Source organism: Felis catus, chromosome A2, assembly GCF_018350175.1.
Source record: "Felis catus isolate Fca126 chromosome A2, F.catus_Fca126_mat1.0, whole genome shotgun sequence".
NCBI lineage: Eukaryota > Metazoa > Chordata > Mammalia > Carnivora > Felidae > Felis > Felis catus.
In genome coordinates, this window is record NC_058369.1 from 80951941 (window position 1) to 80966909 (window position 14969).

General features: G+C 36.5%; 1 protein-coding gene across 3 annotated transcripts in view; it reads left to right on the top strand.

Annotated features, from left to right (window-relative positions):
* Positions 1 to 14969, top strand: part of RELN (reelin) — a 536751-nt gene that overhangs the window by 154291 nt on the left and 367491 nt on the right. The window lies entirely within an intron of this gene.

Here is a 14969-nt window from a genome sequence, read left to right on the forward strand (position 1 = left end):
ATGTAGTATTTCAACGAGGTTGACCTTAATTAAAGCCACTAATTTTGGTATCAAAAAGACTTCAAAACCATAAAAAAGGCAACTTTAGTAGTTTAATTTTGCATATTTCTTTATACTTTAAGAGTTCTAGATTGGATTTTAGCTGACAAAAATATGGGGCACCTGGATGGCTCAGTTGGTTAAAGCATCCAACTTCAGCTCAGGTCATGATCTCATGGTTCGTGAGTTTGAGCCCTGTTATCGGTCTCTCTGCTGTCAGCACAGAGCCAGCTTCGAATCCATTGTTCCCCCCTCTCTCTCTGCCCCTACCTGGCTCATTCTCTTTCTGTCTGTCTCTCTAAATAGATAGATAGGTAGGTAGGTAGGTAGGTAGATAGATAGATAGATAGATAGATAGATAGATAGATAGATAGATAGATAGATACACAAGAAGATAAAAGTATGTGAAAAAGTCAAGGCAGTAGGGAAACAAAGTATAAAAACAAGTACAAAAAAATGCCATGAGGCTCCATGCATGTTTTGGAGGAAGATCACAAATTTATGATCATTAGTGCCAAGAGAGAAATGGGATCAGTTAGGTGAGGTGGTGGTGAGGAGTCAGGGAGTTTATAGAAACATAATGACTCTTTCATGTGCTTTCATTAAGAGGAAGCTGGGGAATGCAGTGAGCATTGTCCCAACAGCATCCTTAGGTATTAACGCTGCACAATGGTTCAAATGCTGTGACTTGTGACATCTCTCCGTATGAACTATATCCCTAGCCCTGGCCCAGAATCACCAGTCCTTCTATTTCATAGTCTTCTCTCTTTTTTTATGCCCTATATTTTTTTATTTCTAACGCATAATATACTTCATTTCTTTATTTATGTATGTTATTTATTGTCTGTCACTTCCCACTGAAATGGAAGTGCCTTGACAGCAAGAATTTTTTTTCTGTTTTGTTCACTGATTTGCCCCAACTGTCTAGAACAGTCACTGACACACAGTAAACACCCACGAAATATTTGTTTAGTGGATGTGTAGGCCAATGGAATACAGACAAAGGCAGTTCATAAATAGCCATTCTATGGACAGTCAGGCAAAACAGAGCTCGAAGGCATCTTGCATGGTTTTCGATTCTGAACCTTCTGCTCAAATAACAAAATTCCATAAAACCTGCATACTCTAAAATTCACCACTACCTTTCCTTCCCCTTTAAAAACATACAGTTCAATGTCAAGGGTTCCTATGGCTCCCACATCACTGATTATATACTTCCTGTCTATCCTCTGGGTTACCCATGCTGTAAGCATCAGATTAATCCTACCCAGCTGATTGACATTTAATCCTATCATTTCTCCTTCAGAAAGTTTTTCATACTTGAGCCTTTTCCTTCCAGTACCTTTTGCTAAGATGATTACAGTAACTTCCTAAATGATCTGTTCACCTCCAGCCTATCTCCTCCAGTCAATCCTGCACATTGCTGTCTAGTTAGTCTTCCTAAGGCACAACCTTGGTCACTCAAACTTGGATACTTAAACCTCCTTTCTGAAAACCAGCCCTTTGGCTTGGGTTTGAAGAGTCTCCCCAGTCTAGCTGCTTATCATCTTCTCTCTTATCTTCCACCAGACGCACTTCCTGATAGGGCACAACTCCCTAAACGTTCCTTGCTTTCCTTTAGCCCAGAATGACTTTTTCTCTCCACTCCAGTTATTAAAATCCTACCCATTCTTCAAGATCTGTTTAAAATGCCAGTGCTTCCCTAAAGCTTTCTAAGACATCAACAACAGAAGTGATGTGTACTGTTGCATTTTGCTTGTAGCTGATTATATTTTACTATATACTTATTCGAGTTAATTTAATGCCTTGGTTATTAGATTAGATTGGACAGAGATACGTTTTTATTTCTTTGTGATTGCTGCCACAGTTGGTACAACATCTCACATATAGAAATCACAGAAAATGGCCCTTGAGATAAATGATGCTCAGTGTTCTCTTTTCCTTTAGTTTAATAGTGATCTCTGACTCTTTTGGCACATCCATCTTATTCACGTTGGCGCTATGAAGGATAATCTAAATTCTTGCTATGCATAACTTCTTCATTTAAAACAAGAATTACTTTTTTGAAAGCTGGAACACAAAATAAACCTGTGTCAGCAGTATACAACTGCCTGTTTCCAAATAGATGTAGTTTTGAATTGAATCTGTTTAAAACTGGTATTTGATGGCTTCTGGCCTCAGTTCCCAGGGCATCAAACTCTATTTTCTTCTGAGAAGTAATTTAGGTAGTTTAAGTCTTAATGTTTTCTTAGAAAAATAATTTAGTCAGAAGTAATATTTATTGACTGAGAAGATGTTCGTATACCCTCACCCATATTTTCCAATAAAATTTGTTGATCTCTTTCTGATTAGTTTATGAGAGAGTACAGGAAAACTGAAGATCGAACTTGGACCACTGAAGCAATTTATCTGAGATTTTTTTAAACTCAAGTTGCAATCTCTTACCTTTATTTCTTTCTACAGTATTTTTGATGTGTTCAGTAGAGCTATATATAAGAGTTAGTTTCTGTAATTAGTATGTGCCCAGAAATACTTGAAAAGGATTGTTAATGTTCAACATTAACTCTGAGTATTAAACAAAAATAAAATAACACAACACCTATGGCATTTGATTATAAATATACCGTGATTCTTTCTTTTCTGACTAATCCCCAAAATTAAAGCCATCATTTTTTAAGGTAAGAAGAATTATATTTTGGAAATGAAGCTTCAACTATGTTTATAAGCTTTTGTAATACGTTTTATGTAACTTTTACATGTTGTTAGTTAATTCATGTCATTAGCTAATTTTTCACACGTGTTTTCTTTTTTAATTGGGCTTTAAATCTCCCAAGGTCAGGAGCTATGTATAGTATTTTTATTTACCTAATAGTTCCCAACACTGAAACTATGGACAATAGAACGTCCTCAATAAATATTTCTTTTTAAAAAATTTTTTAAGATTTTTAAAAAATGTTTTTTATTTATTTATTTTGAGAGAGAGAGAAAGAGCATGAGTAGTGGAGGGACAGAGAGATCAGGAGAGAGAGAGAGTCACAAGCAGGCTCTGTGGGGCAGCTCAATGTGGGGCTCAATCTCAAACTGTGAGATCATGACCCAAGCCGAAATCAAGCGTTGGACGCTTAACCAACTGAGCCACTCAGGTGCCCCAATAAATATTTCTTACTAGCTAATAATGATATCATGTTTTATTGATCCCAAGGTACAGATTTTTCTTACATTTTGGGATCTCTGAACTATGGTTGTGTGTTACCTTTGATGGCATCTTACAACTGGCAGTCCTAATTTTATTTCTTAATATCTTACAATTGATGATGTCTTGGATTTGAGGAAAACCAAGGCAGCTAAATTTATCATTTACCTTGTACATGGTCTCTCTAAAGCTGGCAATTAAATTGATGCTGCACCCAGTTTAATAACCTGATATCAATACAGCAAATGTATAATGCATACTCTGTGATTTTAAAACGTAGTTCTCTGTTTAAAATTCTTTAAAGTTTATTTATTTATTTTGAGAGACAGAGAGAGAGAGAGAGAGAGCTGGGGAGGGACAGAGAGAGGGACAGAGAGAATCTCAAGCAGGCTCCACGTTTCGCATGGAGCGTGACATGGGGCTCAATCTCACAACTGTGAGATCATGACCTGAGCCGAAACCAAGAGTCAGATGCTGAACTGACTGAGCCACCCAGATGCCCCTGCATTTAAAATTCTTCGAGGAAAAAATCCCCCTCATAAGAGTTATGGAACATTTGAACTAAAATCCAAGACTATTCTATAATGTTCTCTGTGCTTTCCCTAGAGAAGCGGAAACGGCACACTGTCTGACTAAACCAGATTTTATTGATAAACCACTTAGCCACAAAGTCATTTGGACCCATCTGTTTACTGCTTTTCTCATTAAAAATAATCAAGCAAGAGACATAGAGCAGAGGATGGCCTGAGGATGAAGTTGCTGGCTGTACTGGTACACATGTGGTAAATGGATCAGGAGCTGAAATTATTTTGTCATTAGTTTTACGATAGCTGTTGATATCACTTATATTTTAAGTGATAATTTCACTCAGAGAACTGCTTAGTTTTCAGATCTTACATCAGTATGGTTTGTCTTTACTTTTATATTCGATTAGTCTTGAGTGACTAGTAAGGCTTGAGTTTAAAGAGGCATTTAATTATCCAAACTTCTTGGATGTAAATCCCCTCCAAACATCCCAAGGTCAAGGTGGGGGTACAGAGAGAAGATGGAAGAGGAAGGAGGAGGAGGAGGAATAAGGAGATGGAGGAAAAGGAGGGAAGAAGCAAAAGTGTAGCGACACGACAAGGGAAAGAGGGAAGAAAGGAAGGACAGAGACCTTCCAGACATCTAACCTGAAAAGTGAGTGAGAAACTACCTGGGAAGAGAGGTTGTAAAATAACAACTAGAACATTAGTATTTTTGAAAACTACTGTTGTAAGTAGTTTACATCCTTTAATCCATGTTATTCTCACAGTAATTCCATGAGGTAGGTGCTGTTTTTATCTCAGTTTGCAGATGAGGAAATTGAAGTACCGAGGTGTTAAATAAGTTGCCTAATGTAACTCACCCAGTGGTCGATACAGCCTGGATTCAGAAGGCAGGCCACTTTCAAGCAGATGATTTTTGCTACTTCACTATATTTGTGTCTAAAATGATCTCTTATCTATTTTATTATTATAGAACACCCATGGTATTGATACAATGAAAATTGTATCAAATTGGTGGTTGGTATCAATGTCTCGCTCTTTTTTTTTAATATGAAATTTATTGTCAAGTTGGTTTCCATACAACACCCAGTGCTCATCCCAACAGGTGCCCTCCTCAGTGCCCATCACCCACCCTCCCCTCCCTCCCACCCCCCATCAGTTCTCAGTTTGTTCTCAGTTTTTAAGAGTCTCTTAAGGTTTGGCTCCCTCCCTCTCTAACTTTTTTTCCCTTCCCCTCCCCCATGGCCTTCTGTTAAGTTTCTGAGGATCCACATAAGAATGAAAACATATGGTATCTGTCTTTCTCTGTATGACTTATCCCACTTAGCATAACACTCTCAACATCTCTCAAAATTAAAAAAAAATTTTAAATGTTTAATTATTTTTGAGAGAGAGAGCAAGTGGGGCATGGGCAGAGAGAGAGGGTGACAGAGTATCCAAAGCAGGCTCTGCACTGACAGCAGCACGTTCGATGTGGGGCTCAAACTTGTGAACTGCGAGATCATACCCTGAATCGAAGTCAGATGCTCAACCAACTGAGCCACCCAGGTGCCCCAGCATCTCTCAGATTTTTTAAGTGGCCAACATGTGTTTCCTAGCCTCATTTTGAAACCTATCTCTATATGTAGAAATGTGGTAATATTATCTAGTTCATTCAAATATCGAGAGGCACCTTATTGTTTAAATTATTTTAGTGCCAAAATATTTACTGAAAGTTTTTGAATCTTTTGAAAATGTTACATAAAGTGAGCAAACACAGGGAAACTAATGACAAATCAGACTTTGAAAACTAATATCTGGTCCATGAGTGTATGTGGGGGACAAGGGAATATCTGTGAGCATTCACTATGATTAAAGCACTATATTGGGCTCTTTTTCAAATATAAGAGGCACGTATTTAAATTTCTGCAATGTGGAGAGCACATTGGATTTATATGTCAAACCTGGGTTTGATTCTCATATGTATGATGGAGGTTCATTCTTTGGATGCTGATTCCGTGTGATTCCTTATCATAAAGGGATTCCAGTAGGGAGGGAATGTGTGCATTATAAAGGCAAAACTTATCACTAGTAGATTTAGGTTTAATTGGTTGGACAGAGATGCTAGCATCCTATTAGAATTAAAATGGAGCATAAAAGAAGATCATATTTGTGCCTGAATTAGTGACAACTTAACCATAAGTGAACTCTCTGAAAACTAAGAACAGAGTTGAATCAAGCAGTGTTCTATTTAAGATACTGGGGGTGCCTGGGTGGCTCAGTCAGTTGAGTGTCTCACTTCGGCTCGGGTCATGATCTCACGGTTTGTGAGTTCAAGCCCCACGTCGGGCTCTGTGCTGACAGCTCGGAGCCTGGAGCCTGCTTCAGATTCTGTGTCTCCCTCTCTCTCTGCCTCTCCCTCACTCACACTCTGTCTCTCTCTCCTTCAAAAATAAATAAACATTAAAAAAAATTAAAAAAAAAAAAAGATACTGAAGCCACAGCAGAGGATGAAGTCACCCAGCAAAGAGGTACACAGGTGGACTGTATTTGGACCTTTGACATTTTAAGAGAAGATTCTCCTAGAAGACTCATTTTTAAAAAGTACACTAAACAAGGAAGCAAAAAAATCATTTTAAAAATTGAAGACACTAGCAGTTTCTGAATACTGGACAGGTTTGAAATAATACAGCTGCAGAGATTTGAAGGGCTGCCTTGAGTGTATCTCAGAAGCCTTTAATTTTTGATGAGAGCCATTCCACTGTGTCTGGAGGATTCCCCGGAAAGATAGTATGGTTGCCCATTTATTTCCATCCATCAGAAGGAAACACCACAGATTTATTTGCCTTGTTATTTAAACATTTGAAATAAGATCAGGGACTCTCCCATGGGTGCATTTATTGGGAGTGCATTCACACCTACAGATAAGGATGCCAACAATTGATACACAGAAATGTTACTTTGCTTTCTAGGTTTGCATAGCTTACTGCAAAAAGTAAATTACTTCTCATGTAAGGCTAAAATGATTGTATCCATACTGTTCAATAAAACTAGATATGCTGTTTTCCATAGGAGAAATTTTATCTGTCTCTTAAGTCACAAGCCTCTGATTTCTTTCCGATGGTCTAGTTTTCCTTTCTAAACAGACATTTCCCAACTTGAGACAATTATTTCAGTGCTGTTCAAATATGTGCCTTTGAATGACAGAATAAAAAAAATATTATCTACCCTTAAAAGTGAATGGCCAGGGACCCTGATGGTTCTCACTTCCCTGTAGGTCCTGTTTTTCATCAAAGTTAAATAACCAATTAGGCTTGGACAAGGAGACAGTCTAAGTTCAGAGACTAATGTGTGTTTTTATTTATCAATTTATCAACATTTTGGCAAATGAGGTCAAGATGCTTCCTGGGGATTTAATTTTAGGGAGTGTGATAAAATGTTGAGATAAAATATGTCTATTAATCTCCAGGAAGGTCTAAAGAAATTATTTACATTATATTAATTATACAACATATTTTAAAAATTTAACAGATATTCAAAAAGCAAAACTATTACTTTTGTTTTAGCTGTTTCCTTCTCCCTTCCTGTCTCCTCATCCTTCCAAGAAACCACAATGTAAACTGTCCTGGTTATGTTAGAGCAGTTTACTGGGATTTCATATGACACTTTTCTCTGTATCAGAATCATAAGACTATTGGCAAAGTAAACCTACTTTACAGTGAGAAAATTTTTCTATTTCACTAATCAATTTGTTTAGGGTCCAGAGATGGACCTACATTTGTGGAATTCTGTCCCATAGCAAATAGTTGTTAGTGAATTTGTTCTTTTTCTTTAATCTCTGCTTTTTTTCCTTTCAGATAGAAATAGTTGTTTTTCCAAATGTTAGGTCTAGAAGCAAAACCAAACCAAATAAACATAAAAAAACAAGCCTATAGCAAACACATCCCTTTGCCCTGTCCTTCCCTTCATGGCATGGAATCATACCCTAGTGGAGGGTACTTAAGTAGATGGACTTTGGAATCCACAAGATTACAAGGCCTTGCTGTTGAGATGGGATTACTACTGCACCTGGCACTTACTACCTGAAATCACATGGAGCATTTGTGAGAGCAAAAAGACCAAGTTGGTAAATCTAAAAGCTTTATGTATTACAATTACTAGCAGTTTTGTCTGTATCTAAGAGAAATTTCTTTTTTTTTTTTAATTTTTTTTAACGTTTATTTATTTTTGAGACAGAGAGAGACAGAGCATGAACGGGGGAGGGTCAGAGAGAGGGAGACACAGAATCCGAAGCAGGCTCCAGGCTCCGAGCTGTCAGCACAGAGCCCGACGCGGGGCTTGAACTCATGGACTGTGAGATCGTGACCTGAGCCGAAGTCGGCTGCTCAACCGACTGAGCCACCCAGGCGCCCCTAAGAGAAATTTCTTAAATGAGATGTGGGCAGAGATTTGTGTACTTCTTCGTTAGTAGAATGGATGAGACCAGTTTTAGAGGCCTCATGTGTGAAATTAATATTTTCTCTTCAAATTGCCTATGCAGTCCAAAATAGTGATGACAAAGATGTCTGGGAAACAGGTGAATAATTTTTTCTCATGGCAGCAACAACTCCGTGGTTTGCCAATACAGTGACTCAGATAACATATACCAGAGCAAGATTTTATTTAGCTCTGCTTTTAGTAAAATCTCTGAATCTTAAGGCATTATTGCAAACATGAAATAGAATTTTGATTGCTTCTTCCAGATAAGAATTTTTTGAAGAACTTATCTTGTCTACTGTGACTTACTTGGACATATATACCTTGATTTATTGTGTTTCACTTTATTGCACTTAACAGATACTGTGATTTTTTTTTTAATGTTTATTTATTTTTGAGAGAGCTTGTGTGGGGGAGGGGAAAGGATCCCAGGCAGGCTCTGCACTTAAAACAGTGAGCCCTATGCGGGGCTCAGACTCACAAACCATGAGATCATGACCTGAGCTGAAGTCAGATGCTTAACTGACTGAGCCACCCAGGTGCCCCCAGATACTGTGATTTTTACAAATTGAAGGCTTGTGGCAACCTTGCAATGAATAAATCTACCAGAGCCATTTTTCCAACATCATTTGCTCAATTCATGTCTGTGTCATATTTTGGTAGTTCTTGCAATATTTCAAACTTCTTCATTATTATTATGTGTTTGTTATGGTGATCTGTAATCAGTGATTATGACTTTCTGAGAGCTCAGATGATGGTTAGCATTTTTTAGCAATAAGGTTTTTTTTAATTAAATATGTACTTTTTTAAGGCATAAGGCTATGCACACTTAATAGACTACACTACAGTGTAAACATAACTTTTGTATGAACTGGAAAACCAAAAACTCATTGACTCATTTATTGTGGTATTTGCTTTATTGCCGTGGTCTGCAACCAAATCTGTAAATATGTCCATGGTATGTCTGTATGTGTATGTTTATTATTTATGCTTATATTTATATACAGACATAACTGTATATACATATGTCTGCATATATACAGAAACACACACATATATTTAAAATTTGTTTAGAACTGTACTTTCTAACATGATAGCTACAAGGCACATGTGGCTATTTTAATTTAAATTAATTCAAGTTAAATAAAATAAAAAATTCAGTTCCTCAGTTGCACTAGCCACATTTCAAGGTTTCAGTAGTCGTATATGTCTAGTGACTATTCTGCTAGACAGCACAGATCAAGAACATTTTCGTCATTACAGAAAGTTTTAATATGTAGCACTGAGAGAATCTTTTTTAAAATTTATTTTTATTTAATTAATTAATCAATCAATTAATTAATTAATTTTAAGTAAAATCTATGCCACATGTGGGGCTTGAACTCAAAACCCTGCAATCAAGAGTGTTACATTCTACTGACTGAGCCAGCCAGATGCCCCAGCACTGAGAGAATCTAATGAATTATCCTTTCCTCTAATGTTACCTTAACATTTCCAGGATGTAACCATGTACTTCAAAGGCCATATAAAAAAAAGTAAAGTAAACCTAAGATTTTGCAATGGTCCTGTGAATGTAAAACATCATAACTGTTAACCTGACCAAGCAGGGCAGTTTTATGTCAAAAGCTAGTTACTTGTCCATTTCAATTTTGTTCACTAAGGCAGAAATTTATATGGACCTTCACTTTATGGGGAATGGTATGGCAAGTGTGATAGGTGGGGATCCCTTCTGGTTACCTTCTTGTACAGTGCTCAGGGCTTAGGGCTACCTTTTGACTGTGCTAGGCTAAGGCACTATTTTTCCTCTCCCTGCCCCCACCCCTGGGTCTCAGTCCCTGATCCCACTCTGCCAATCCCCGCATCCCCTGCCACAGTGTTTTAAGTTCCGGGCCTTATCAAATATGTCTTCACCTGATGAAAATTTACCACCATGTGCCTAATATTCAAAATTAGCTTGTCTAGAATGCTAATCATTAATATGAAAGTAAGTGAAAATGAAATCTGCAATACCATTAGATGATGATGATGGTGATGATGATGATGATGGCGATGATGATGATGGTGATGATAGTAGTAGTAGTAGTAAAGGTAGCACCTTCCATTCAGTGAGCACCTGGGTAGCAGGCAACCTACTCAGTTCCTGTCCTTTCCTAGAACCACTTTTACTGAAGGAAGAGCTTGAAGAAGAAATAGGTCTGTTTTCATCCAAAACATGTCCTTTTAGCTGCCATCCTATATTGCCATTCTGTGTCACTGTTAAAATAGTAATTATGAAGATAGTATAGCAACTTGAGAGATGTTTGGAGTATTAAGTGATAAAAACATAAATAAGTTTCTGTTTCAAACACATTAAAATTATGTTTGTAGAGGACTTCTGGCTTCGTGGGAGACTGAGCTGGCATGACAGAAACTCTTTCTATTAAAATCACATAGAAACTTTAGAAAAGTGAGTAAACATTATATATACACACATGTATATATATATGTGTGTGTGTGTATATATATATATATATACATATATATATATATATATGTATATATATATATATATACACATACACAAAACTGGTTTGAAAGGAAGTGAAGACACGAGCTCCCAGAAGAAAGGAGAGGCATTAAAACTGGATCAGGAAGTGGAAGCAGACATCACAATGGCCTACAGGTATTTTACACCTGGATTTAGGTCCTAGGCCTGGAGTTTTAACCTAAGTGGATCTGAAGCTATTGCTGTGAGCAAAGACAGCAAGAGAAAGAGAGGGAGCTGGCCCTGGGCCCAGTGCATGAGCCTGAAGCTTCAAAGTATTATCCAACCCTGTCTGGGAAAACAGCAAAGCTTGTCATGTGACTGAGGTAAAGTAAATCACTTATGAGAAACTAAAATTCTCAGTGAGTAAGGAGTCTGACTTTACATTATTAACCTGGTACAGAACACCACATGGAAGTTTTAGAAGGAGAGAATAGAAGGAATGAGGACAGACATATTTGAACAGATAATGGTGGAGAACTTTTTAGAATTAAGGAAGATGTGAGTCTTTTCTGTCTGTGACATAAATAAAGTTAGCACTGATATAGATCATAGTCAAATTTCAGAGTGTCCAAGAGAAAATCTCAAAGACAACCAAAGAGAAAAGGTAGATTTCCTGTAATTTTAGTCTGGCAGTGGTTTTTTCATCAGCAACAAGAGATGCCAGGAGACAATGGCACAGTATTTTCAGAGTGGTGAAGGAAATTAATTGTCATCGTAGAATTCTGTACCTATCACTCAGGTATGAAAAACAGAATAAAGACATTCAGAAAAAAAGGTTTGATATTTTTAGCATACACAGAAATAGCTTTTAAAGCAAGGCTTTAAAGGATGTGCTTTAATGGGGTGCCTGGGTGGCTCAGTTGGTTGAACGTCTGACTGGCTCAGGTCATGATCTAGCAGTTCATGATTTCGAGCTCCTTGTTGGGCTTTGTGTTGACAGCTCAGAGCATGGAGCCTGCATCAGATTCTTTATCCCTCTCTCTCTCTCTGCCCCTCCCCCACTCACACCCTGTCTCTGTCTCTCAGAAATAAATAAAAAGTTGAAAAATTTTTCAAAAAAAAAAATAAAGGGCACCTGGAGGGCTCAGTCAGTTGAGTGTCTGACTCTTGGTTTCAACTCAAGTCATGATCTCACAGTTCGTGAGTTTGAGACCCACATTGGGCTCCACACTGACAGTGTGGACCCTGCTTGGGATTCTCTCTCTCCCTCTCTGTCTCTCAAAATAAAATAAATAAACTTTTAAAAGGTAATAATAAAGGATGTACTTTAGTAAAAAGAAAACAAACTCAGAAGAAAGGTGTGGGATGTAGGAAATTATGTTGTGATGCAATAATTAATAATAATTACTAAGCACATTAGAAATTTCAAACAAGCATTGAATACATAAATAAATTTATATATAAAACATACACCAATAAGTATTTTCAGGTAGAATTTAAAGGCAAAGAATAACTAAAATATTAAGCAACATGAATGTGTGAGTTGGAAGAAGGAGGGAAATCAGTATTAAAGTTTTCTAAGGTTCTCTAGTTATTCTGGAAGAAGGTTGTAGACTCATTTAATGATTTTTGTTAAAAACATAAATTATTGAATAGAAATAGAAGTATAACTTCCAAAATAGGGGAGGGATTGGGAAACAGATTAAAGAAAACTTAATCCCTCAAAAGAAAGGAAAGAAGGTTAACTTCAAAAGCATAGAAATATAAAGTGTAAGATAATATGAATAAGTGTATAGTTGACCCTTGAACAACACAGGGGTCAGGGGCACCAGTCCCCTACATGGTCGAAAATCCACGTGTAACTTCTGACTCCCCTACAACTTAACTGCTAATAGCCTACTGTTGATCAGAAGTCTTGCTGATAACAAACAGTAGATTAACACATTTTGTATATTATATGTATTAAACACTGTATTCTTACAATGAAAATAAGCCAGAGGAAAGAAAATGTTATTAAGAAAATCATAAGGAAGATATAAAATATTTATAGTACTATAATGTGTTTACAAAAATTCCCCATATAAGTGTACCTGCACGGTTCAAACCCGTGCTGCTCCAGGAACAACTGCACATACATATTTACAATAAATATAAATAGACTATATTCACCAGTTAATACACTTTGACTTTCAAAATGCAATTTCAAAAATCTAGCAATGTACTGCTTCCAAGAGACAAACCTAAAGATAATAACACAGTAACACTGAAAGTAAAGAGATAGAAAAAGTATACCAGACAAATACTAACAAAAAGGAAGGATCACTATATGAATTCCAAACAAAATAAGTAAAAAGGAATAGTATTAGGGATAAAAATTAGGGGTAATTTCTTAAGGACAAAATAACATTCATATAAATAAAATAAAGTAAAATGCAGAATGGAAAACTGCCTTTGAGGTAGCAAGATACTGAATACATATTTTTCTAATATTTCAAATCCAATAGTATTATAAAATTATTTGGACAAAAAGTATTTGTTGAATGGATGAATGAATACGTATGTACATAAATGAAAAATTGCAAGAATGCAAAAATGTACCAGATGACTGTGTTAGAGAATTAGGATTTATACTATGCTATTAATTAATTAATTAATTTATTTATTTATTTATTTTTAACATCTATTTATTTTTGAGACAGAGAGAGACAGAGCATGAACAGGGGAGGGTCAGAGAGAGGGAGACACAGAATCTGAAACAGGCTCCAGGCTCTGAGCTGTCCGCACAGAGCATGACGTGGGGCTCGAACTCACGGAGTGCGAGATCATGACCTGAGCCGAAGTCAGCCGCCCAACCGACTGAGCCACCCAGGCGCCCCTATACTATGCTATTCAAACCTCCAAACATTGCTCTGATGACAGCTAGCTTTATAATGTAACATTTTAGGCACTCTGGAAATAACAATTTGGCACTTAACAAAACTTTATCAATAATTTAAAATTATTTTGTAATTTTTCTCTAATTCAAGTGATATTTTATTATATTAAATTCTTCTAAATAATAATTTTGATACCTTAGCCATGTTGGAATACAACATTTCTATCATTAATTAAGCTAAATAAGGTATTTCCTGCTTTTGAATGTTATTTAGATTAGCATAAAATATAAAGGTTAATATTATTAATAGTATTTTTTTAATTGAAAGGCCCAAGTTCATGTAAAACTTTTTTTAATAAAATTTTTTTAATAAACACAGTTTGAGGAAAATTTAAACCACATATTTTCTGGATTTTGAGATAACCTTTTTATCATTACATCAGTTCATATTCAAAAATTGTCTTATTTAGGACTGAGGAAAAAATGTTAATACTATTTGCATCTCCATTTTAGCGCTTCACAATATTGAGGTCAGGTTTGGTTACCCATATTGACAAGTCCTAAGCTGGAAACAAAAATACGTTAGTCAAATGTCCTCCATTTGTTCCCACTCTTAGTATTTAGAGAAGGGATTAGGAATAATGTGAGCATATTAGTTATCTGGGCTGACATATATTTCAAAGAGCAAAGTCCAAAAATATTATACCAATGATAAACAGTGGAAATGCTTCTAATTAAAAATGTTCACCATAGTTGCAAAGGAGCTAAGATGGTAGGCCCCTTAATCAACCTCTGGTTTTAACTTAAGCAAATATATTGAAAGTATGGCTGTAAAGCTAAGCTACATAAGCCTTTCTTCTAAATCCGCCTGCAGGCATTAATGCTCAGATTTGAGATGGCATCCTTATTTGCTAAGTGCAAAGATGGTTACAAAAGAGCTTTTCTCACTTTGAGGATAAAAGCTAAAGTATTCTTTAATTTTGGTTACTGCCCGGCTCATCTTAGCACCATAATAGTTATTTGGCTCAAAACCAAAAAGTAGCAATACAGTGCTTACATGTCTATGGATCAAAATTAGATGAAAAATTGCTGTTTCTCATCTCCAAAGCTATTTGCTGCACATTTTATAACCCTCAAGATGCCTTTTGTAATATGTGATAACAGAGCCAACTGCGGCATCTGCCTGGAAAGAGATTACTTTAATTATGGACTCAATGTCCTATTTTCTGCAAGTGATCCCCAGAGACAGGCTTCCTGCCGGAGGAGAGGTGCAAGGATGCACATTAAAGCCTACACATCAACCACGAAGGGGTGGAGAAAGTGAGACAAGGACACCCATAAACCTCCTTCATTTTCCTAGTCTGTGATGTGATGGAAGAGTCTATAGTGATAGGTTTTTAATTATTCTAGCAT